The 27690-nt window shown below is 36.2% G+C and overlaps 3 long non-coding RNA genes across 4 annotated transcripts; 2 read left to right on the top strand and 1 right to left on the bottom strand.

Moving 5' to 3' along the window:
- Positions 1–1775: 1775 nt before the first annotated feature.
- LOC135734327 (uncharacterized) lies at positions 1776–26762 on the top strand. Its single transcript, XR_010527263.2, has 3 exons — positions 1776–2269; positions 25839–25906; positions 26493–26762. It is a non-coding gene; the product is annotated as an uncharacterized lncRNA (long non-coding RNA).
- On the bottom strand, positions 7715–10530 carry LOC135734326 (uncharacterized). Its single transcript, XR_010527261.2, has 4 exons — positions 10452–10530; positions 9873–10017; positions 8789–8955; positions 7715–8528 (listed from the first exon to the last, which is right to left on the bottom strand). It is a non-coding gene; the product is annotated as an uncharacterized lncRNA (long non-coding RNA).
- On the top strand, positions 20162–23635 carry LOC135734402 (uncharacterized). 2 transcript variants are annotated; one of them, XR_010527314.2, is made up of 4 exons: positions 20162–20301; positions 20733–20877; positions 21814–21980; positions 22241–23635. It is a non-coding gene; the product is annotated as an uncharacterized lncRNA (long non-coding RNA). The 2 variants fall into 2 exon arrangements; XR_010527316.2 differs by having other exon boundaries at positions 21814–21986.
- Positions 26763–27690: the final 928 nt, after the last annotated feature.

Here is a 27690-nt window from a genome sequence, read left to right as displayed (position 1 = left end):
AGTTCTGGACCAAAGCAGAGCGGTGGAATGACACATTGTCCCAGATGACAGTGTATTGTATCTGGTGCATTTCATACCTGCTGTGACAATGTGGTGCAATCGGTCCAAAAATGAGAAAATGTGGGGTGTGTTCTAAGGGCCCATTTTGGCATGATGGAGGAGAACCGCATGCTGTGAAATACTTTCACTTTGCCCTGGGACATTGATTATAGCCCGGTGGCCAATGATATTTCTGCCTCTCCTTCTTGCTTTTGTGATTTTGAACCCTGTCTCATCAATACATATGAATTCATGCAGGACCTGCTGCATTTTTATAGTGCAAACCTGATTGGTGTGTGTACAATTTAGCAACAGTGTGTTTGTGCACCTGATGGCTGTGTTTAACAGATTGGCTCATAAGTGTGGTCATTTAACAGTCAGTGCTTTGGAATTGCAAAGAAGTGACATCCTGATAGACTTCTGTGCAGGGGCGTAGCCAGTAATGGGCCAGGGCGGCACTGGCCCGCCCACATAACTCCCTGGCCCGCCCAGGCAAGTGTAACCAAAATACATTTTTAGTTTTTTTTATTATTCAAATGTATTTAAGAAAATATATTAATATAAACCGGATTTATTGTTGACTGGTGTGTGTTTAATTTGCTTTCTAAATAAAATGGAATTGTTGAAGCAAGTTGTAGGAAGCCTCCGAAACGTAATTGGTTGCTTGGTTGTTAGGAGTTCTGATAGATAGACTCTGTGGGGGGCGGCGGCCGGCGGGCTCTGGCAGTCTGCCAGCTAACTTTGCTAACTGCTTTTTTAGCTAATATTAACATTAATGGCTAAAGTTTCTTTAATGTGTTATTTAAAAAAGCAAGAGTTGATGAAGAAGATACGCCACTGCCTCCATCTACCGAGTCTTACCAGCCCAGTTCTTCAGACTCATTAACCCACAAGAAGGCTAGTCAGGCGCTGGTGGCGCCGGCTGCCGCTTGCTCCCTGGCGGCAGTTCCAGTGCTCTCTCCCGGTCAGTCTGACACAGGTTACCCGCCGATCTAACTGCAATTGATGAACCACATTCACAACCCAATTTACATCCATGAGTTACTACCCGCCTCAACAACCTTTTGTTTTTTGAAAAAGAACTCTGTGACTCTTTGGACTATAATGAGATCACTTCTGTTTTCAACATCAAACCCAGGCATTTGCGTCTTGTTTTGTAGAATGAAAACAACAAAGGTAGGCTTGTTGTTTAACTAATTTCCTTATTTGTTTGCTCGTGAAGTGATTTAACTAAGTGGTGTGTTGTGTATAGATGTATGCCAGCCTTATAGGTTAAACTTACATTGTTTAATTTAAATGAGTTTCTATTTGTGGCACAAAAGCTTAATTTCCAACAGGCTGATTGCACTGTATATGGTTGATTTAACATAACTTAGGCAGTGTGTTGTTATTTATTTCAAACCGTGCTCTGCTGAGAGTTTTCGTTATTTCAATTTATTTTTAGCCTACTTTATTTCAGGTGAACTGTTTTTGCACTGCTGACTAGCCTGAATAAGCCTTGGTTTGTCCAGCCTTTATTGAGCTCTGTTGGTTGAACATGTTTAGACAGTGTTTTATTATTCACTATTGAAAGTAAAGATGTCACTGTTTTTGCAGTTTGTCTATTCATTTTTCCACTCTAAGGTTTAATTATTATTTAAGTAATTTTATTCTGATAAACTATAGGCCCACTCACTTTTGCTCCGGCCCGCCCAAAATATAATTTCTGCCTACGCCCCTGCTTCTGTGTCTAATGTATACAAGTGTGTTTAGTGTTTTGCAAATCACTGTGTGTAATGTTTTGAAAATAGTGTAAAGCTGACAATGTGCTTAAAGTTGTGCAAATCCAGCCTTGTGTTTTGCTCCTTAGATGTTAGGTTTTGCTAATTGTGGGAAAATTTTAATTATAGTGTGTAAGCAATCGTAAAAAACTGTAAAATATACACACACACACGTTTACTTCAAATTAGGGTCTCAGAATTGTAATTTCATTGACCATGCCAGTGGGTTCAACATTATATTTATTTGAATTTATCACAGATATAACATTAATATACGTTTGAAAAAAGTTTAATTTCGAATTAGGTTAGGTACATCATTTTATTGGCTTACGACACTCACGTGGTCCAAGATCAGCGCGTGCGTGAGGACCGGAACGCGCAACGTGGGAATGACGTTGGCGGCTTGGCGCCACAATTGACTGCAGTCGAACTTTAAGCTGTCGGCAGTAATCAGCACAATCGGTTTCACGGTAAGTGTTAAATGTGTTTTTTCTAATGAACAGTTGATTGCGTCCCCGCGATACAAAAAACAGCCGTTGCCAATGTTGTCTGATGTGGACATAAAGTAAATAACCTGGAAACACCGAAGTCGCGTTGCCGTGGCGGCTGGGTTTTGGATAAACCGTCGCTTTCCTATGGGGTGTGAAAGCTGAACTTTCTGCTGATTGATTAGCTAACAGACATGAGAGCTAACGTGTACGCTCGCCTATGGAAAGCCAAAAGGGACAAAACGTGTGAAACATACGCATTAACACTATGGAAGGCCGCGAGACCCAAAAACGCGCCAAACCTTACACGTAAACAACACGTAAACAACGTGTTGTTTGCGCGTAGAATACACGTCGATTGTTTACGCGTTGTTTACGTGTGAAAATTCGCGCGATTTTGGCCCTCGTGGCAACATGACCAGTTTCAAGGAGTGAGCCTGATGAGTTCCTATTGGCTGCTGGGCAGTTGGGTTAAACCATTACTGTAGGCGTTGGGGGGGGGGGTTTCCCATCCATTTCTATGCTATGACACCAAAATGCAAGTAAAATGCTAAGGATCAACTTATTTCTTTGTGCTTTTTCCTTCTTACATGTTGGCTATAATGTAAAATACTGCAAATAAAATAACAGATTGTCTATACTTACACAAATTACCCACCTTGTTGTACATTAACTAAAACAACACTCACTTTTCTTATCAGGCTCAGTGGTGTGTGGTTGGTGATGCCTGCATTTGGCGCGGTAGACCCAGGTTCGATTCCACCTTTTGCCAAGCAAGTTTTATTTTTGCTTTTGCTATCCCTGATCAGATTCCAAAAGCATATATATATATATATATATATATATATATATATATATATATATATATATATATATATATATATATATATATGGAAGGTGGAAAAAAGCACTTCACTGGTACTTCATAATATCTGGCAGGGTTTACTAAGCCTATTGCTTGCACATTTGGTGTATGTGCACTTGGAGATAACATTAATCAGAAAGATAACATCAGTCAGTGATATGTAAGAGCCACCAGGGCTGGACTGGGACAAAAATTCGGCCCTGGCATTTTGGCCCAAACCGGCCCACACTACATACACTGCAAAAAATGATTTAAGAAAATAATGTTCTTAGTATTTTTGTCTTGTTTTCAGAAAAATATCTAAAAATTCATTAAGATGCTTTTTCTTGATGAACAAAACGACCCAAGAAAATAAGTCTAGTTTTTAGACCAAAAATATCAAATTTAAGTCATTTTGTGCATAAAACAAGCAGAACAATCTGCCAATGGGGTAAGCAAAAATTTCTTGAACATTTTTCTTAAACACTAAATGCAAGAAAAATTAGCTTACCCCATTGGCAGATTTTTTTGCTTGTTTTATGCACAAAATCACTAAAATTTAAAATTTTTGGTCTAAAAACTAGACTTATTTTCTTGGGTCATTCTGCTAATCAAGAAAAACCATCTTATTTTAAGAATGTTTAGATATTTTTACTGAAAACAAGACAAAAATACTAAGAATGTTTTTTCTTGAAAATAATTTTGCAGTGTATAATTACAAATACCACCCATCTTTGCACGCCTTTAAATATGTATAGCAATAGCAACTCGAATTCCATAAAAGCACTAAACCCAATTAATAGCAGGTAGAAAAGAGTGAGAGTTGACACAACAAACACTTCTAGAACGTGTTATTTATTAATGCAATAAAACTGTATAATCCACACTTATGAACCCTAAAACAAGTTTCATGCAATTAGCAAAATTTGCCATTGGATTGCTAACTTATTACAAAATACAAGTGCTGCTTACAGTAATATTGAAAACTGATTATTACTTGCAGTACTTACAGGTACTTACAAAGTATTCACTACATTCACTGAACTAAAGTAGTGTGATTATAGTAATAGAGATTTTTAACATTATCTGTCAAGTGTGTTGTTATATACAATAAACATATATTTGTCTGTAAGCAGATCTCCTGAATTGTTTGATTTTGCTTGAAGAGAAATCATACGTTTTGAAACAGACAATCAACGAAAAATCTATGAATCAGATACACTCTCGTAGTCACAGAGCAAAGAGTGCAATTATTTTATTGGAGCTTTATCACCATATTTTGTGTTTTTGACTCAGCTTTATCAAGGGGTATCCATCTAAACTTGTGTTTTGAAAGCAGTTCTGCTTACCGCAGTCATACACTCACTTCTCCCTCGTCTCTCTCCCTCTCCTCACTGACACTTTGCGTGCTGGTGCTGACAGTGCCACCGCCGCCACCATCATCATCATCACCAGCGACGCGAGATGAAGGTCTTGCTGCCGCAGAAAATATTTTTGTGTTTTTAACACATTTTGCAGCGTCTGATGAAGGGCTTGCTTCTTTTTGTCGCGCAGTTTTTCTGCGCCTCCTTGCGTTTTCTCTCTCTCTCTCTCTCTGTTTTGACACGTGAACTGACCGACGATGCACGCTCGCTTGCACAGAGACCAAAGCGGTGATTGGGCCAGCTTAATGTCATTCAAAAAATATAACCAATGGGCTGCTGCTTAAATGTGAGAGGGCCGGTCTATCTAGGAAAAGAAAGGATGATGACTTTGCTGGTCAGTCATTGGTCCAGCTTAATGTCGTTTAAAAAAAATAACCAATGGGCTGCTGCTTAAATGTCAGTGGGCCGGTCTGTCTTGAAAAAAAAAGACGCTAACTGGGCTGCTCAGACAAATATAGTATGAGATGTATCGGCCCGAAAAGTACGTCGGCCCACCGGGAAACTGCCCGGTTTGCCAGATGGCCAGTCCGCCCCTGAGAGCCATCCTGCACTTGTTAGAAAGACACATGGATTTTTAACCATTTCAGTGGCTTGTGGTGGGCAAGCTTCTCTCTTTTTACTATCACAGATCAGATTAGAAAAAAAAATTTTCAATGCAAAAAAGATTTATGTCTAAAGTGGAAATAAAGTGCTTCACTGGTACTTAATAATGAAGTGTTTATCTGGTAGTCCTATTGTTTGTACTATAAGCACTCTTTCAGTTTGACCAATACCGTCTGTACAACAACTGCATAATGTTGTAAAGGGTGCAGCTATATATTAAATTAATAAAAAATAAGCCACTACATGGTAGTACTATGATTGTGTTTAAATGTTAAAATAATTTTATATTAATTTAACATATACATGTTCATCAGTAGAAACATAGTTTTTCTTTGGGAAAAATAAATGTCTTGAAAATGAATACAGACAGTTTTGTACACTTTCTTTATTGTCATCTGAACTTTTTAAGTTTAGTTAGTTTGTAACTGCCGATTTAAAATGATGCACTGCAGCACACATAAGCATACATATATTCACATTAGGGATCGACCGATATGGATTTTTTTGTGCCGATGCCGATATCGATTTTTTTTCCCTTAGCCGATGACCGATACAGGCTGCCGATTTTCTTTAGCCGATATTTGGAGCCGATACTGCTTTTTCTCATTCAGTTTATATCATAAAAATGACACAATGATAAAACCAAATGTTACAACTCTTAATTTAAAAAAGGAACATTTACTGAACTATACTTAACAAATAGTAAGAAAAGGTGAGGTAGAACAAGTAAGAAAATTCAGTGCTGCTTAAAATACATAAATAAAATAATAATTACACCATTGCACACAATAGCAGCAATCAAGCAACATAACAAGGGGAACACTTTACTTTATCCATGAAAGTAACCAACTATTTACAACCTATTTAATGCTTAAGTCTAAGTTTTAGTGCACTTAACTTAATCTCTTGTAGAGCAAATGTCTTTAATAAGAAGACAAGGAAAATGTTAACAGCAATACTGATCAAAAAACAACTTAAGAATTCTGAATAACATGCCAATTGCCCCACTTCTGTACCTCACACACCCTAGTGCCCTATAATAAATGCGAGGGATAGTTAGTTTGCCTCAGCTCGCTTAAAACGCATAAAACTGAACAAATACATGAGGATTTGTGTACGGACTTCGGTCAGATAGTAGAGCGCGTGCACGTGGGAGAGGTGCAGTGAGACATGGATGAGAGAGGGCATGTATCTTTGCGCTCCCAGTGAACGGAAATGTTGACAAAACGTACAAAAAAACACTTCTCCGGTCACATAAAAGTCATGTGTGAACTGTTTGGAACTAAGTGCTTTGGGTCGAATTTCTTATTTTCGCTGACGAAAATTCCGCGAAACTCCGCGTTAACAACCATAAACGTATGCAACCATGAACTGCACTCTCCACAATGACGAGAAACTATAAGCAATGGATATTGATTTTTAGCCTTTTACTACTACATATATTTATGGAGATGAGAATTAAAAACCCACCCTGTCCATCTATGATCAGCTGTTCGGCTGATCACATGACCTGCGTTCGCTTGCAGCATTATGAGCACGCGTCGCGTCCAAACGTCAGACTGGTAGTCGCTGAATAAAACTCCTATAAATACCACGAAATCACGGAACAACGTCAGCATTATATAATCCTATGACCAGTGTTCGTAACAGCTGCCGTATGCATACGGTTAGCCTAAAAGCTATTTGAAGCTCCCTAAATACAATGGCAAGCAGTTTTATAGGCATTCGCGTTTTCCATTAGGACCACCAAACTTTCTTAGCTATGGTTGCACGCACATATAGAGCAACGTGTTTACACTTTCAAAGTATATGGCAATATTTCAGTCAAACAGTTAAAAGATGCTTTGAAGTTTAAAACTTACCAGCACAAGCTTGGAGCGCTCCGCTCTGCTAGTGGGGGGAGAGGCAATGCACGGGCTGCAGGCAGCCTCCAGCAACACAGAGCTGCCTGTGGGCGCCTGTCTGTAATTAATGCCGGGGAAAAACTATCGGCGAACGCAAGCCGCGAATCGGCCGATGCCGATACACCTAAAACCTGCTAAAATCGGCCCGATGTATCGGCCGGCCGATATATCGGTCGATCACTAATTTACATTTAGAACATCAAGAAGGGTGTGACATAAGATTTAAAAACCAAACAATCAAACATTAGCATGTAGAACACCAATGCCCGGTTTCACAGATAAGGCTTAAGGCAAAACTAAAATGAATGTTTCAGCTGTCTTAACTGAAAATAACTTGCACTGAGATATCTGAAAGTATGTATTTGGAAAAATGTGTTATTAACCAACCAACCAAATTTGCATGCAAAACACCAAGTAATTAAACTAAGTTATCAAAATCTTGGAAAAATAGGCAGTATTTTGTGCTCTCAAACGGTGGTGGTATGTACGCCATCAAAGCTGAAACAACACCCACTTACTGTTTCTCAACTTTCAAATACCACTTCAACCTGAATGGATGGTCACAATTGTGTTAGGGGCGTGGCCACGCTGGGTGGCTCAAGTGCATTATCGAGCAACCATTTTAGGACCATCTAAACAATCCTGAACTCAGAAATACACAATCTTTACTCTGCAATTCAGAACTACGTAGTTTACAGTCTTTGTTGTGTATTTCTTCAATACATTTTTTAAACATTTATAATGTGTTCAGAAACAATTTTTTAAAATTGACTTTACAGGGACTTAAGAAAACATTCAAATTTGTAAACATGTTAATATTAAGTAGTTTCCATCACTGTGCCACAATGAGTTGGGACCTGCAACACGGTAGGTTCTTCGGTGCAGTCTTTGGGCCAAAGCTCTACGTGCAGCTCCAGTTGGGTTACTTGTTTAATAAAAACAAGAGAAAAATTATAGGACAACAAAGTACAGCGGCTCAGATTAAACCGTACTAGTGAACGGAGTAATAATGTAATGTAACTCTTTAAGTTAAGCTAATGTAAGCCGACCCCAAGGGGTTTAAAAAACTCCTAGGAAAACAACCCTTATAGGGGAAAAAGTCATTGGGAGAAAGAAAACCCTTGAGAGAGACCCAGACCTAGCTGATCCTAGAAAATATATACTATATGTTGAATAGGCCTTCTATATTCTTAAAATGTATGGGAATTATTGTTAAAGGTTTAAATCATTTAAATTAAAAGTTAAAATAAGTGGTTGGTTGTCACTAAGCAGAATTACGCGATCCAATAAAAAACTATACTATACGATTTATTAAGAATAAAAAAATTTAGAAATAAAGGGAAGCAGCGGGTGGTTGCTGGTCAGACATTGGCAGGGCATCAGGATGATGGGAGGCCAGTAGATCATGGTGTGATGAGCTTCATGGCAGCAGGAACTGGGTCTGTCAGTCTCAGTGTCCTTGGGTTCTAGGACGAGACAGGGAAAGACAAACAAAATCCTATTAGCATAAGTCATCACATATAATGCAAGTGTCATACAGTATAATGGATGAAAGTGTGCTCTGTTCCAGACAAGCTAACTATTGCGGCATACGTATATTTAATAGGCGAATTATGTGAATCCTTTGTTAAAGAGATATGTCTTTAGTTTAGACTTAAATTGAACATTGTTGGGCAAAACATTCCAAAGCTTGGGACCTAAGTAGGTAAAAAGTATTTACTCTAACCATACAGTCCAAGTCTCCTTCGCGGCACTCGAATATTTATAGCTGCAAGCCTGGACCGAACAGCATTTGCCCCAATCTCCTAATTTTCTCCAACCAAATTCTGAACAATATCATAAAGTTGGGAATCTGAAAGGTGTGAATCTCTCAAGACAGAAAAGTTGAACTCTCTAGGAAAGAAAAGAAAGATTTCTTTGTAAGTGTATTGGCTTTTTGATGAACATGACAAAAGAAACATCTGATACAGATAACTAGGACAGCTATAATAGAGAAGCATTTAAGACAAACACCTTTCAAAGTGTTCTATAAAACGACTTTACAATTTATACTTTTAAATATCTTAAAAGCATGCTTTAACAATACTGAAATATATATGTATTGCAAAACTATAAAAATTATAGTTCTTTATAATTTTGCTTAAAATAATAAGAATAGTTCATGTTCCCCAAATCAGCATATTACAATGATTTTGAGGGATCTTGAGGGGCTGATGAAAATTCAATGCTGTCAGATGTTGCACATATAAATGACTTTGACAGACAAAGCATTGTTTGTAAAGTTGAATTAGTTCATAAAATAATAGTCTGATTAAACAAGTCATGCTGCATGTGGTACCTGATATTGCTATGACAAACACAAGCCCACAAACAAAATAAATCGAAGTGCAGAACAAATGGTTAACACTGTAGTCACTACTAAGATAAATGATTAACTAATCAGTAGGTATAACATACTGATGTTTAGGTTTAAGTAAAAATTACTTGTGCAGTTAATTATTTAATAATTAATATTACACTCTGTAAAAGCATGTGGTAATTTTTTTACACATTTTTTGTGTTATGCGCTTTAACACATTATGTGCAATTTTAACATATTATGTGTCACTTTGTGTTAAAATAAATAAAAGTGACAACACTTGTATTTAAAGTAACACAAAATGTGTTGTTTCAATAATAACAGAGATTTGTCTGTTTTGGGACAATGCATTTAGTGTGTTGTCCCAAAACTAACACTGTTTGTGTTGTTTCTAACATCAAAACAACATTTTTAATCTGTTTAGAGTGTAGAATGCAATTCTCCATATTACCATATAGAAAGTGCCCCATTTAACTCTTGTGGATATGTTATTGACTGCTGCAGTACTTTGGTCGGGGAGTTGGGAGTCATCAGATTTGGTCATGTATTGCACAAGAGTGACCATTTTCACATAGTGGTGTACTTGAGGTAATATTCTGAAACATGATAACAGAAATAATAAATAATGATTGTCTAAATATAACACGTAAAAAACATAAGAGATTACAAACATCAATGATAAACAACTAACTTTACCATTAAGTTACACAACGCACTGATATATGACCAATAAATATCAGCATAAGATAATATCAAACTGCATAATGAAGTAAATACTACAAAACAACAATAATAAATTGAATATAGAAATGATACTGTATTGTTAGTAAAGCAATAATTAAGCAGAAATGTTGCACTTTTGAAAGAATAAACAAGTAAACATTAAACATATTAGCCGCGATGCTAACGGCACCTGCTCATAAAACATTATCAAATTTCACTCAAACAGGTCTCGGTGCATCAAAGTTAACACAGCTGCGGTACATTGTAATAATCTGCATTGACGACAACAACATAGAAGAAAACTTACTTGTCACGGACTTTCACTTCCACATAAACGCTACATATGAATAACTGCATATGAATCCGCGATCTGACTGACACTCTGGGCCCGGTTTTTCAAAAGTAATCCACTAGGATTTTGGATAACGGATTGGATCAAATCTTGAAAATGGGTTTTTCAAAAGAAAAAACGGATTACATAATCGGATTAGATCACGTTATCCAATCTTGGTTTTGATCCGGATCAAACCTTTAGTTTGGGTTCTTCAGAACTTTTTTGTAGGATTTGGATCACTTTGATCCAAAATATCTGGATTAAACTGATCCCATCAGAAGGGTGGATTCAGCGTGGATTTCATGCCCAAAATAATGCCCAAAGTAATGAAAACTTAAAAAAAGTATCAAATAATACTATATTTGGATCATGCAGTATCTTACAAGATATCCTATTTATTCATAAGGTTTAAATTTTATTTGTTCATCTGTCAGGCTACAATGATTAGGTAGGCTTTAAAGTATTCAGCCTTTCAGTATATGCCTACAGCAAAGTAGGCCTATACTGTATTTTAAAAAATATTTTTTTAAATATTAAAAAATATTTTAGTTTTTAGAATATTTATTAGTGATGCATGCAATGATTACAGAATAACCCAAAAAATGCAAAGAATGGCAATCACAGATTTTTGAAATCCAAATCAGAAATAATGTCTAACTATTGCGTCCCTTGTTGCACGTCCTGTTTGCTCATTCTGGTAGAATGCAGGAGGTTGGTTAGGGTCTCCAAAGGGCTCAGGTGCATCATTGTCAGCACAGAGAGGGACATTGCGCTTAGTAGCAATGTTGTGCAGGACAATACAGGCAAGGGTTATGTTGCATGCTTTCTGTGGTTCCGCTCTCAGGTAGTTAAGGCATGCAAAGCGCCTCTTAAAGCAACACTATGTAGTTTTTTTTACCTTTAAATAATGTCTCTAAAATTATTTCAGTGATAGAACAACTTTTAAATGGACAAATTGTACTGTTGCTGCAACCTGAGCAGCCTCCTAGCTGCTACAAGCACACTCTGAAAGTGGCGGTGGAGGGTAGGAAACACAGCCCCGCCCCTCCCCCTGCCTGCAGAAGAGTGTCTGATACCAGGCACTGTTGCGCTTTTCAACCACATGGGGGAGCTGTAAGTCATTTTTACATGGAAACTACATAGTGTTGCTTTAAGAACCCCATTTAAACGCTCAATTGCACATCTTGCTCTGCAATGAGCAGTGTTGAAGCGTGCTTGCGCCGGCGTATTTGGTGTTAGAAAAGGAGTCATCAGCCATGGTAGGAGTGGGTAGGCACTGTCTCCTAATATTATGCCATCCGGTCGGTTGGTTTGGAGGTCTCTATATAGAGAGCTCTCCCTCAGGATGCGTGCATCATGGACAGACCCAGGCCACTTGACAACGCAGTTGGTGATGATGAGGTCAGCATCACACCCAAGTTGGACATTGATGCTGTGCCTCCCCTTTCTGTTTATAAACTCCCATTCATTCTCACGAGGTGCTTGTATATGCACATGTGTGCAGTCGATTGCTCCAATAGTATTGGGCATATTCCCCAAAAGAAAAAAGCTGCGCTTGGCCTGGGCAATCTGGTTGTCCTTTGGAAAAGAAACAAATTCATTGACCAGGCTGGCCAGTGCGATTGAGACATCTCTCACCACATCACACACAGCTGATTTCACCACTCCCATATAGTCACCAACAACTTGATAGAAAGTCCCACATGCATAAAATCGAAGAGCAATGAGGATCTGGTCTTCCACAGACAGACCGTGACTCCTTTGGGTTCTGTGTTGAAGTTTTGGCCTGAGAAGGTTTACAAGGTAGTCTATATCAGCCTTCCCAAAGCGAAACCGGACATACAGCTCCTCAGTGGTGTATTGCTCCAGTGGCTTGGTACGTTCAACATACACCCTTTGACAGTGTCCTCTCCTGACAAACTGGTGGTGGTGGACAACACCTGCCATTTCACTGTCTCTCTGTGAATCCTCTGAGAAAGGCTGATTTATATGGCTGTGTAGTTGGTCTTTTCAAACACACCTATTACAACTGATTAGTTTTGGCTTGTGTTCAATTGAGGTAACTGGACCCAAGGCCTATAATTGATGAACAATTTTCACTATAGTAAAGCATCGGAACCATGGACTCAAGAAGCTGTAACTTCACTGCTGCTGAAACCAATGCACTTCTAGAGGGTGTTCGGTGCCATTATGGAACAATAGTGGGAAGTTTTAATTCTGCTAAGGATACCAACAAAAAGAAAAATGATGTTTGGATTGTAATCACAGAAAATGTGAATGCCATAGGGTCTGGCCAGAGGAGGACCACAGACCAAATCAAATTGCGGTGGAAGAATCTTAAGGCTAGGGCAACAAAGGACCATGCTGAAGCCAAAAACCCACAAACAGACAACAAGCCATTTAAGAGGGGAGACTACACAGATGTGGTCCTCGACATCATTGGAGGTGAGAAGTCGCAAGCCCTCCATGGTATTCAAGGTGTTGTAGGGGATGGGGAGCCTTGGATTGAGGAGGAGGAGGATAATCTGCCAGTTCCTCCTGAGGCTGATCCAGAGAGCGTATTTATATTGAATCTCAGCTCTGTTCCTGAGGAAGAAGCTGGACCCTCATTGGTTGAGCCAGTGGTAGTTGCCACAGGATCTCAGAAGAAAGGCTTGAAGCGCCCTTCATCAAACAAAGATGATGATTACAAGGCACTTCTAGAAAAAGAGACTGAAAGGGCAGTAGCACAGCTTCGCCTGGCAGAGGAACAACTGACTCTGACCAAACTGCAGCAAACCAAGGCCAGACTTGAGATCCGCCTCCTAAAGGCTACGCTCAGACAAGCTGGTCTCTCCACATCAGATGAAGAAGTCTGAAATTATTGTGGAGTATTTGACATTAAGTCTTTTTTTATTTAATACATCTATATTTGAAACTTGTTATAAATATCCTCAGTGTACAGTGTTTGTGTTGTAGGTCTCAGATGAGTGGACTGCTGGAAGAGGATGGGGTTTTTCTTGTTTTTAGTTTTTTTTTTAAATGTGTGTGTTTTCATTTCAAATAAAAATAAACTTATATTGACCCCACACTGGCTATTCTACTTGTTGCTCTTTACATATCTATAGTTCTACATTGTGATTTCCTATACTGTTTGAGCACTGGTTATCCAGATTTGGTGAAAAGTTTCTATCCGGATCAGATTGAACCAATCCGATGTTGCTTTGAAAAACTGGCTCAAAAGTAAGCTGGATTACGTGATCACGGATCGCAAAAAAAAGGATTACTAAATCCGGATCAATTTTATCCGGATTAAACCTTTTGAAAAACCGGGCCCTGGAGTTACGGTGAGTTCTTCTTCTGGTGTTTTATGGCGGTTTGGCACACCAATAAACAAGTGATTACCGCCACCTACCGATCTGGCGTGTGTAGTGAACAGATTTGGAAAAAAGAAATACAAAAAAATAGATTCTATCTCTTGTTCTTGTGTTTTACAGGTATTTAATTACTAATGAATGTAATCTTGATTGTCTTGACTCGTTTCCTAACAATACTTTTAAAGAAGTATTAACTCCCAACCATAATTCTTGTCTTTACGGTGAGTTCTTTGCTCGAACTGCTATACGTGTCAAAACGTCACACACAGAAAACTTTAAGTTCTCAACGATACCAATTAAACCCTTAGCATTGTTATTCTGTTTTCTATCATATTGATGATAAAAAATATCCATAAAAATGCAAAAAAAAATAAAGATTCCATGTTTTCAAACCCTTTCCGATTCCTTCTGTTTAAGTGTAGAAGATAAAGACTCAGGAGGTGTGCTTTTTAACATTAACCTTTTCTTAATATTAAGAAAATATGGTACCTATTAATTAATGTAAGTAATTGGCATGTGGGGGACGTGAAAAATGTAGCCTACGTTTGTGTGTAGAAGTCTGAGCTAAAGATACGCGGATTGTCCGCTGTCGGTAGGTCAAGCAATTCTGATGAATATGAGAGTGGATGCGTGAAAGCACTGACTGACAATGAAATATTATCTACATTTCTAACATGTAAACGCGTTAAAAAGTTCTGCGGATGTGATAATTTACTGGTCTGCATGTGTGACAGACACAATAAACTTTAGGCTACACGTTCGTTTAAAAACATATTAATTTACCATATCTGTCACAGTAATGAGACTATGGAGGGTTCGGGTGAGGATATAAATTAAAGAAAACCATTAGGTGACCCCAAATAGTCAAATTGTCAAATCATCAAAGACGTGCTATGAGAGGATCATTCAATTTTGGCCATATGGGGGACACATTATCTGATTTCACATATAACAGCTTTCTTTCAATATATTAATATAGGCTACAGCATATTATTTGCATAGCATTATCATAATATGTGAAGAAGTAGCCTAGCTTTCAATAAATATTTAAAAAAATGCGTTAATAAATCCAATAACCCCCGTGACAGGGCTACATGGCCATAAGAGGTTTCTAGGCTTTGTTTCTGCATTTAAAAAGACAAAGCTGGCAATTCTGGCTACTCTTTCGTTATTTTAATAATGTCTTCATTTTATTTTATTTATAAATTACTCGGGTTAATCTAATTTAATTATTTGGCTTGTGTTTTGTTTCCGTGCACTTCAGGCATTTTGCACATATTTGTCCTGCACCTTGTTACTTCTGACCTCTTTTTATTTAATTTTTATTTATTATAAAGGTAAATTCTGATCTCAAGTTAAGTACATTTTGGATTGCTTCTTGTTGTAGTTATAGCCTATCAATGTTGCACTGTTGCGTGCTGGCCATGGTGCTGGCTAATGCTAAGGTGCTAGGTGCGCTCTGAGTGTCATATTTAGGAGTTCATCAAACTAAACTTAAAAAAAAATTTTTTTTTTCGACAGGTATAAGTTTAAAAATGTATTTAAAACAGGGTGGTTATCTTGTCAAAAGTATAAAACTGCACCAAATTAATTCCAGACGCGACTGTCTCTCTTGTGATTTAAATTCTTGAAATAAATGATATTAGAATCATCAGGTTTTTCTACACTTAAAGTGAATACATAGATGATAAAAGTCAAAATAAACAAGCAGCAAAATAATACAACGTAGTGTCTGTAAAATTATTAATTTCAGTGATTATCTTGTTACAAATTAACATTCAAGGAATTGTATATAAAGGTTAGTTTTTATCATTTAGGCTACAGTAAATCATATTCGTGTGGGTGTCAGATGTTTAATTTAAAATCTTTGTGTACGTTTGTGAATTAAAAATTCTGTAGAATGTATAAAAAGTATGTCTCTTTTTTTAATCACTAGGCCACCCCTGAAAAAACCGTTCTGGCACGCCCCTGTGTAGCAGAGTTTGATTTCTGACTTAAATAAAATTAATTTGACTAGATTAAAATAAGTGTGCTTTCACCGAATTGACCCAATTACAAGGAGCAAAACATTGAATATTCAGAAGAATAAACCATTTAATGGATAAGTGATTGAGATTTCAGCACTCAAGCACGCAAACTCCACCGCACCTTGGTGTAAAGTGCATAAAAATTAACAAGTTACCTTGCGCACATAATCAACAGGTAATGCTTTTTGCTGTATTATGCGTTTTCATGACATAGCTTTTAGCCTTTAATATTTTATTAATATGTTAAAATATTTTTTTATATATTTGTAGTGCTTTGTAATGCTATTGTTTGCTAATTTTAGCTATTTTTAATGTGATTTTGTGTTTATTTTATGCTACAGAGGTAGCATTATTAGTTTATTTAGTATAGAGTTATACATTTTACCGCCTCGACTTAAACCTTTAACCTCAGTTTATTGCTAAAGCTACATTTCTAATTTTCGTTTAGTTTAGATTAGTTTAAAATAATATTTAGATCTATATTTTATTTGATATTTTATTTGATATCAGTTAAAAGAAATTATTAAAAATGGTTTAGTAAATGATAATAACCCTACTATGGTAAAGAAATGAATGAAAATGAATAACAAAGCAGTCTGAAAATGAAAATTCTGTTGCATCATGCTGCTGTTGTGCCCTTCCGAGGTTGCAAATTCAAATGTGATACGACATTTGATAATATGCGTTTCCATCAGCTATATCTGTAAACTGTTTAATAATGTCTTTTTATTTAAAAAGTGTTACTGATCAAATCATATCTGTTATATTTGCTCTTTGTATGAAAGTGACAATCAACCAGAAGATATTTCAAGATTTTAAATGTTTCAAAGCATGAAATTATTTTGCCCACATGTGCCATGAGGGTTCCACATTATCATCCCACATGGGCAAACCTATATATGGGACCCACCCACATAGTGAAACCCACATGGACCCACACATATTGCCCATGTTAAGCCCATGCCCACATGGAACCCATGCTGAACCCACGTAGGTCCCACATAAAAGAATATTATGAGTTTGCATACATTGAAATATAAAAGTGTACGCTTAATAAATAAGAAAAGCACACTCTTTTAACTAGCTTTTTAAAACAGGACTTGGCAATGCCTAAGAAACTACAGCGTCACATCTGAGGTATTTTAATGCAGAATAGCTCTTATAATTAATCTTACGAATTTAATGCAGTTAACTGAAATAAACCAATGAGTTCTCCATAGGATGCAGCCTTCCCAACCCAGTTAATGAAAAAAAAATTAATTCATGGTTACAGATAGATTGGACGCCATTCCAGCTGGGGTCAAAGCAGTCCTTGGCGGGAATGGCGTCCAATCTATCTGTAACCATTAATTTTTTTTTTTTTCATTAACTGGGTTGGGAAGGCTGCATCCTATGGAGAACTCAAGGTTTGCCCATGTGGGATGATAATGTGGAACCCTCATGGCACATGTGGGCAAAATAATTTCATGCTTTGAAACATTTAAAATCTTGAAATATCTTCTGGTTGATTGTCACTTTCATACAAAGAGCAAATATAACAGATATGATTTGATCAGTAACACTTTTTAAATAAAAAGACATTATTAAACAGTTTACAGATATAGCTGATGGAAACGCATATTATCAAATGTCGTATCACATTTGAATTTGCAACCTCGGAAGGGCACAACAGCAGCATGATGCAACAGAATTTTCATTTTCAGACTGCTTTGTTATTCATTTTCATTCATTTCTTTACCATAGTAGGGTTATTATCATTTACTAAACCATTTTTAATAATTTCTTTTAACTGATATCAAATAAAATATCAAATAAAATATAGATCTAAATATTATTTTAAACTAATCTAAACTAAACGAAAATTAGAAATGTAGCTTTAGCAATAAACTGAGGTTAAAGGTTTAAGTCGAGGCGGTAAAATGTATAACTCTATACTAAATAAACTAATAATGCTACATCTGTAGCATAAAATAAACACAAAATCACATTAAAAATAGCTAAAATTAGCAAACAATAGCATTACAAAGCACTACAAATATATAAAAAAATATTTTAACATATTAATAAAATATTAAAGGCTAAAAGCTATGTCATGAAAACGCATAATACAGCAAAAAGCATTACCTGTTGATTATGTGCGCAAGGTAACTTGTTAATTTTTATGCACTTTACACCAAGGTGCGGTGGAGTTTGCGTGCTTGAGTGCTGAAATCTCAATCACTTATCCATTAAATGGTTTATTCTTCTGAATATTCAATGTTTTGCTCCTCGTAATTGGGTCAATTCGGTGAAAGCACACTTATTTTAATCTAGTCACATTCATTTTATTTTAGTCGTCAGAAATCAAACTCTGCTACACAGGGGCGTGCCAGAACGGTTTTTTCAGGGGTGGCCTAGTGATTAAAAAAGAGACATACTTTTTATACATTCTACAGAATTTGTAATTCACAAACGTACACAAAGATTTTAAATTAAACATCTGACACCCACACGAATATGATTTACTGTAGCCTAAATGATAAAAACTAACCTTTATATACAATTCCTTGAATGTTAATTTATAACAAGATAAACACTGAAATTAATAATTTTATAGACACGTTGTATTATTTTGCTGCTTGTTTATTTTGACTTTTATCATCTATGTATTCACTTTAAGTGTAGAAAAACCTGATGATTCTAATATCATTTATTTCAAGAATTTAAATCACAGGAGAGACAGTCGCGTCTGGAATTAATTTGGTGCAGTTTTATACTTTTGACAAGTTAACCACCCTGTTTTAAATACATTTTTAAACTTATACCTGTCGAAAAAAAAAATTTTTTTTAAGTTTAGTTTGATGAACTCCTAAATATGACACTCAGAGCGCACCTAGCACCTTAGCATTAGCCAGCACCATGGCCAGCACGCAACAGTGCAACATTGATAGGCTATAACTACAACAATAAGCAATCCAAAATGTACTTAACTTGAGATCAGAATTTACCTTTATAATAAATAAAAATTAAATAAAAAGAGGTCAGAAGTAACAAGGTGCAGGACAAATATGTGCAAAATGCCTGAAGTGCACGGAAACAAAACACAAGCCAAATAATTAAATTAGATTAACCCGAGTAATTTATAAATAAAATAAAATGAAGACATTATTAAAATAACGAAAGAGTAGCCATAATTGCCAGCTTTGTCTTTTTAAATGCAGAAACAAAGCCTAGAAACCTCTTATGGCCATGTAGCCCTGTCACGGGGGTTATTGGATTTATTAACGCATTTTTTTAAATATTTATTGAAAGCTAGGCTACTTCTTCACATATTATGATAATGCTATGCAAATAATATGCTGTAGCCTATATTAATATATTGAAAGAAAGCTGTTATATGTGAAATCAGATAATGTGTCCCCCATATGGCCAAAATTGAATGATCCTCTCATAGCACGTCTTTGATGATTTGACAATTTGACTATTTGGGGTCACCTAATGGTTTTCTTTAATTTATATCCTCACCCGAACCCTCCATAGTCTCATTACTGTGACAGATATGGTAAATTAATATGTTTTTAAACGAACGTGTAGCCTAAAGTTTATTGTGTCTGTCACACATGCAGACCAGTAAATTATCACATCCGCAGAACTTTTTAACGCGTTTACATGTTAGAAATGTAGATAATATTTCATTGTCAGTCAGTGCTTTCACGCATCCACTCTCATATTCATCAGAATTGCTTGACCTACCGACAGCGGACAATCCGCGTATCTTTAGCTCAGACTTCTACACACAAACGTAGGCTACATTTTTCACGTCCCCCACATGCCAATTACTTACATTAATTAATAGGTACCATATTTTCTTAATATTAAGAAAAGGTTAATGTTAAAAAGCACACCTCCTGAGTCTTTATCTTCTACACTTAAACAGAAGGAATCGGAAAGGGTTTGAAAACATGGAATCTTTATTTTTTTTGCATTTTTATGGATATTTTTTATCATCAATATGATAGAAAACAGAATAACAATGCTAAGGGTTTAATTGGTATCGTTGAGAACTTAAAGTTTTCTGTGTGTGACGTTTTGACACGTATAGCAGTTCGAGCAAAGAACTCACCGTAAAGACAAGAATTATGGTTGGGAGTTAATACTTCTTTAAAAGTATTGTTAGGAAACGAGTCAAGACAATCAAGAGTACATTCATTAGTAATTAAATACCTGTAAAACACAAGAACAAGAGATAGAATCTATTTTTTTGTATTTCTTTTTTCCAAATCTGTTCACTCTACACGCCAGATCGGTAGGTGGCGGTAATCACTTGTTTATTGGTGTGCCAAACCGCCATAAAACACCAGAAGAAGAACTCACCGTAACTCCAGAGTATCAGTCAGATCGCGGATTCATATGCAGTTATTCATATGTTAGCGTTTATGTGGAAGTGAAAGTCCGTGACAAGTAAGTTTTCTTCTATGTTGTTGTCATCAATGCAGATTATTACAATGTACCGCAGCTGTGTTAACTTTGATGCACCGAGATCTGTTTGAGTGAAATTTGATAATGTTTTATGAGCAGGTGCCGTTAGCATCGCGGCTAATATGTTTAATGTTTACTTGTTTATTCTTTCAAAAGTGCAACATTTCTGCTTAATTATTGCTTTACTAACAATACAGTATCATTTCTATATTCAATTTATTATTGTTTTTGTGTAGTATTTACTTCATTATGCAGTTTGTTATTATCTTATGCTGATATTTGGTCATATATCAGTGCGTTGTGTAACTTAATGGTAAAGTTAGTTGTTTATCATTGATGTTTGTAATCTCTTATGTTTTTTACGTGTTATATTTAGACAATCATTATTTATTATTTCTGTTATCATGTTTCAGAATATTACCTCAAGTACACCACTATGTGAAAATGGTCACTCTTGTGCAATACATGACCAAATCTGATGACTCCCAACTCCCCGACCAAAGTACTGCAGCAGTCAATAACATATCCACAAGAGTTAAATGGGGCACTTTCTATATGGTAATATGGAGAATTGCATTCTACACTCTAAACAGATTAAAAATGTTGTTTTGATGTTAGAAACAACACAAACAGTGTTAGTTTTGGGACAACACACTAAATGCATTGTCCCAAAACAGACAAATCTCTGTTATTATTGGAACAACACATTTTGTGTTACTTTAAATACAAGTGTTGTCACTTTTATTTATTTTAACACAAAGTGACACATAATATGTTAAAATTGCACATAATGTGTTAAAGCGCATAACACAAAAAATGTGTAAAAAAATTACCACATGCTTTTACAGAGTGTAATATTAATTATTAAATAATTAACTGCACAAGTAATTTTTACTTAAACCTAAACATCAGTATGTTATACCTACTGATTAGTTAATCATTTATCTTAGTAGTGACTACAGTGTTAACCATTTGTTCTGCACTTCGATTTATTTTGTTTGTGGGCTTGTGTTTGTCATAGCAATATCAGGTACCACATGCAGCATGACTTGTTTAATCAGACTATTATTTTATTAACTAATTCAACTTTACAAACAATGCTTTGTCTGTCAAAGTCATTTATATGTGCAACATCTGACAGCATTAAATTTTCATCAGCCATTACTCCAGTTTTCATTGTCACAAGATCCCTCAAAATCATTGTAATATGCTGATTTGGGGAACATGAACTATTCTTATTATTTTAAGCAAAATTATAAAGAACTATAATTTTTATAGTTTTGCAATACATATATATTTCAGTATTGTTAAAGCATGCTTTTAAGATATTTAAAAGTATAAATTGTAAAGTCGTTTTATAGAACACTTTGAAAGGTGTTTGTCTTAAATGCTTCTCTATTATAGCTGTCCTAGTTATCTGTATCAGATGTTTATTTTGTCATGTTCATCAAAAAGCCAATACACTTACAAAGAAATCTTTCTTTTCTTTCCTAGAGAGTTCAACCTTTCTGTCTTGAGAAATTCACACCTTTCAGATTCCCAACTTTATGATATTGTTCAGAATTTGGTTGGAGAAAATTAGGAGATTGGGGCAAATGGTGTTCGGTCCAGGCTTGCAGCTATAAATATTAGAGTGCCGCGAAGGAGACTTGGACTGTATGGTTAGAGTAAATACTTTTTACCTACTTAGGTCCCAAGCTTTGGAAGGTTTTGCCCAACAATGTTCAATTTAAGTCTAAACTAAAGACATATCTCGTTAACAAAGGATTCACATAATTCGCCTATTAAATATACGTATGCCGCAATAGTTAGCTTGTCTGGAACAGAGCACACTTTCATCCATTATACTGTATGACACTTGCATTATATGTGATGACTTATGCTAATAGGATTTTGTTTCTCTTTCCCTGTCTCGTCCTAGAACCCAAGGACACTGAGACTGACATACCCAGTTCCTGCTGCCATGAAGCTCATCACACCATGATCTACTGGCCTCCCATCATCGTGATGCCCTGCCAATGTCTGACCAGCAACCACCCGCTGCTTCCCTTTATTTCTAAATATTTTTATTCTTAATAATTCGTATAGTATAGTTTTTTATTGGATCGCGTAATTCTGCTTAGTGACAACCAACCACTTATTTTAACTTTTAATTTAAATGATTTAAACCTTTAACAATAATTCCCATACATTTTAAGAATATAGAAGGCCTATTCAATATATAGTATATATTTTCTAGGATCAGCTAGGTCTGGGTCTCTCTCAAGGGTTTTCTTTCTCCCAATGACTTTTTCCCTATAAGGGTTGTTTTCCTAGGAGTTTTTTAAACCCCTTGGGGTCGGCTGACATTAGCTTAACTTAAAGAGTTACATTACATTATTACTCCGCTCACTAGTACGGTTTAATCTGAGCCGCTGTACTTTGTTGTCCTATAATTTTTCTCTTGTTTTTATTAAACAAGTAACCCAACTGGAGCTGCACGTAGAGCTTTGGCCCAAAGACTGCACCGAAGAACCTACCGTGTTGCAGGTCCCAACTCATTGTGGCACAGTGATGGAAACTACTTAATCTTAACATGTTTACAAATTTGAATGTTTTCTTAAGTCCCTGTAAAGTCAATTTTAAAAAATTGTTTCTGAACACATTATAAATGTTTAAAAAATGTATTGCAGAAATACAAAACAAAGACTGTAAACTACGTAGTTCTGAATTGCAGAGTAAAGATTGTGTATTTCTGAGTTCAGGATATTTTAGATGGTCCTAAAATGGTTGCTCGATAATGCACTTGAGCCACCCAGCGTGGCCCCGCCCCTAACACAATTGTGACCATCCATTCAGGTTGGAGTGGTATTTGAAAGTTGAGAAACAGTAAGTGGGTGTTGTTTCAGCTTTGACGGCGTACATACCACCACCGTTTGAGAGCACAGAATACTGCCTATTTTTCCAAGATTTTGATAACTTAGTTTAATTACTTGGTGTTTTGCATGCAAATTTGGTTGGTTGGTTAATAACACATTTTTCCAAATACATACTTTCAGATATTTCAGTGCAAGTTATTTTCAGTTAAGACAGCTGAAACATTCATTTTAGTTTTGCATTAAGCCTTATCTGTGAAACCGGGCATTGGTGTTCTACATGCTAATGTTTGATTGTTTGGTTTTTAAATCTTATGTCACACCCTTCTTGATGTTCTAAATGTGAATATATGTATGCTTATGTGTGCTGCAGTGCATCATTTTAAATCGGCAGTTACAAACTAACTAAACTAAGTTCAGATGACAATAAAGAAAGTGTACAAAACTGTCTGTATTCATTTTCCAAGACATTTAATTTTCCCAAAGAAAAACAGTTTTTCTACTGATGAACATGTATACGTTATTAATTTATATATAAATATTTTAACATTTAAACACAATCATAGTACTACCATGTAGTGGCTTATTTTTTATTAATTTAATATATACCTGCACCCTTTACAACATTATGCAGTTGTTGTACAGACGGTATTGGTCAAACTGAAAGAGTGCTTATAGTACAAACAATAGGACTACCAGATAAACACTTCATTATTAAGTACCAGTGAAGCACTTTATTTCCACTTTAGACATAATTCTTTTTTGCATTGAAAATGTCTTTCTCTAATCTAATCTGTGATAGTAAAAAGAGAGAAGCTTGCCCACCACAAGCCACTGAAATGGTTAAAAATCCATGTGTCTTTCTAACAAGTGCAGGGTGGCTCTTACATATCACTGACTGATGTTATCTTTCTGATTAATGTTATCTCCAAGTGCACATACACCAAATGTGCAAGCAATAGGCTTAGTAACGTGTCTTTACTGAGACATTTAAAACCCTCCATATACACTTACAAGCAAACCCTGCCAGATATTATGAAGTACCAGTGAAGTGCTTTTTTCCACCTTCCATATATATATATATATATATATATATAATATATATATATATATATATATATATATATATATATATAATATATGCTTTTGGAATCTGATCAGGGATAGCAAAAGCAAAAATAAAACTTGCTTGGCAAAAGGTGGAATCGAACCCAGGTCTACCACGCCAAATGCGGGCGTCACCAACCACACACCACTGAGCCTGATAAGAGAAGTGAGTGAAGTTTCAGTTAATGTACATAGTGCTTGACATCAAGGTGGGCAATTTGTGTAAGTATAGACAATCTTATATTTTATTTGCAGTATTTTACATTATAGCCAACATGTAAGAAGGAAAAAGCACAAAGAAATAAGTTGATCCTTAGCATTTTACTTGCATTTTGGTGTCATAGCCTAGAAATGGACGGGAACCCCCTAAGCCTACAGTAATGGTTTAACCCAACTGCCCAGCAGCCAATAGGAACTCATCAGGCTCACTCGTTGAAACTGGTCATGTTGCCACGAGGGCCAAAATCGCGCGAATTTTCACACGTAAACAACGCATAGAATACGCGTTGTTTGCGCGTAGAATACGTGTTGTTTACGTGTGAAAAATCGATGCATATTCTACGCGCAAACAACACGTATTCTACGCGCAAACAACACGTTGTTTACGTGTTGTTTACGTGTAAGATTTCGCGCGTTTTTGAGCTTCACGGCCTTCCATAACGTGTTAACGCGTATGTTTCACACGTTTTGTCTCCTTTGGCTTTCCATACTCGCCTGCCGTCTGGCCAAAATCCTATAGTATAGAGCCGTCAGACGTATCCCTTACGAAAATTAACCATGGTTTTACTACAGTTAAAACCAAAAAACCATGGTTACTGTAGTTAAACCATGGTAACCACAAAATAACCATGGTTTTGACAACCATGGTTTTCAAAAACCATAGTTAAACCATGGTAAGTGTAGTAAAACCATAGTTTTGCTCATAGTAATCAATAGACCAAAAAACCATGGTTACTACACTTTTACCACAATAAAACCATGGTTAATTTTCGTAAGGGATAATTTAATGACGTCACGGTCACCTGTTGGAGCTGCGCCAAATGTCAGTGGCGGCGGCGGCGTAACTGAGAAATTGATATTTTGTAATTTATGACGAGTGTATGGGGTGTGAAAGCTGAACTTCTATGGCGAGTGGATGCTGCCAATTCAAAGCCTAACCTGGAGAAGGAGAAGGAGCAGCCTAACCTTCCGTCGCCGCCAGTCCGTGTGGAGTTTTGAATGGATTTGATAGGGAGTGCAGACGTAAGACCGGCGGTGACGTCACGGCGAGTGCATGGAAAAATCGTTTACCGGCGGCGACGTGACGACGGCGCATGTTCGAAATTTACATAAAAAACTACGTGTACTAAGTATGTCTGAAATATGTACGTCGCCGTACAACACGTCTGATACATACGTCGCCACTAAGCACGTCTGATACCCACGTAGTCTCTAAGCACGTCTGATAACCACGTCGTCTCTAAGCACGTCTGATAACCACGTCGTCGCCAAATAACTACGTGTTGTTTTATGTGGTCCTGATGCTGCAGTCCTACAAAACGAGTTTTACTGTTATAGGCCAAACTGATTGAACTTCATTTAAAGCAACAAAAGGACACCAATACAAGGTGGACAACAATCAGTGAGTGAGTACTGAATGTGAATTTAACTTGCATTACTTTAACTTTTCTGTGCAGCCTAAGGCATCAGAACGGGTTTAAGTTAAAAGTTGACAGATTTGCATAGTAAAAGCCACTATCAGCTTCTGATATCTTTTGAAATACCAACTGTTTATCTGTCTTTGAAACTGTAGTGCAACCACAACTTCGTTAATCATTTATTCTATTAAGTTTAAAAGATCTGCTGTCTTTAGTATTAAAGTTAATAAGTTTTAATTTTTTGTTTTTATCAAAGTAATTTAACTGGTGCAGTTATATTGTTCTACTGGCTACTGTGGTAGATTTAGTCTGTAATCATTTGATGTGTTGTATATATGTACTATACAGTCTTCCTCTTTGGCCAAGTTTACAATCACCAGAAACTGTTAAAAAGTTTTTTTCATGACTGGTGTACCCCTTTCATGTGTTTCAACTATTTATCTTTTCAGTGATTGTTTTCTGTTTATTAATTCAGTGAAGCTAGTGAAAGGATTTGAAAGAGGGTTTACTAGTTCACCTGGCCATTTAGTCTTAATAATTATTGGTAAATTAACTTGGCTTTCTGTTCTCGAAGGGAGTTGTGAACCTTCAAAGAGAGTGAACCTGGGGCTTGAGCCCAAACTTCAACCCCCCTTTAATGGAACTGCAGAGAGGAAGAAAGCAAACAGTGAAGGAGATGGGAAGGGGCTTGGATGCGCAGAGACTGGTGCTCTTATATGTAGGGCTGTGAACTTTAGTCTTTTAGTCGACTAATTGGTCGATGCTGTCTTTGTCCACTGACATTTTCATTGGTCGACCAGTTGCATAATTACTTTATTTTCACCAATAAAGAAATTTTCATTGATTTACTTCTTGATATTTATTCCTTTATAAGCAGTTAAATATTACTGTAATCTAAATATAATTAGCCTATGTTTTATCCCCAACTTTAAATGCTTTAATTTAGGCTATTCTGTAACAGCGCCACAGTTAGCGCACCACGTAGAACCGCACCTGTGGCTGGCTGCACTGCTACTTCGCTCAGAAAGGAATATAGGTAGTTTTGCTGTATTCATTCAGTTCAAATGCTACCTGTTTTGGCGAACTTAACTCCGTGACCTTTTTTGTAAAATGCAGCCAGACAAAAGATTTAGATTTCTTGGACATTTTGCTGACTGCATTTTACAAAAAAGGTCACAGAGTTAAGTTCGCCTGCTCACAAGGTTTGCGAAAAGTAAATAGTACAGTCTATTTTTTGTAAATTATTTCATTCGAATAGTAAATAAAATACCGCAATAAAATAATTAAAATGAAAGTCTCTCCTGATCGTGTTCCAAATTATTAACATTTACGTCTTTTAGGGTATAATTAAATTGCAGATTAAGTTTTGTTTTTGTAAATCCTCAGACATTATTTTTACCACTTAATTAAGTTTTGCTTTATAGAAAGCATTTCTTTAAAGTGAATTTCGTTTTTTATAAATTGTTTCTTAATTTTAATAAATGTTTCATTAACCAACTGCATGTATTTAATAAATAAAAAGCAAATATAGCAGACAATATAATAACCGCGCATGGAGGCACCGGCACGGCGTGTTCACTTGCATTGCATTGTTAACTAGAACCCACCTCATTATAAACTAGATATGCAATTCCCAAGGAATTACCAGTGCATGAAAATGCAAAAAGTTGATTGACAGAAATGTAAAAGAAATTTAGTCTAGTAGTTTACCTGGCTGTTGACATGTTTTAGTGTGAAGCTAGCATGATTTAAAAAAGTTATCATGATGAAAT

Source organism: Paramisgurnus dabryanus, chromosome 7 (assembly GCF_030506205.2).
Source record: "Paramisgurnus dabryanus chromosome 7, PD_genome_1.1, whole genome shotgun sequence".
Taxonomy (NCBI): domain Eukaryota; kingdom Metazoa; phylum Chordata; class Actinopteri; order Cypriniformes; family Cobitidae; genus Paramisgurnus; species Paramisgurnus dabryanus.
Note: the sequence above shows the minus strand (reverse complement) of the source record. Positions and strands in the feature narration are given on the sequence as shown.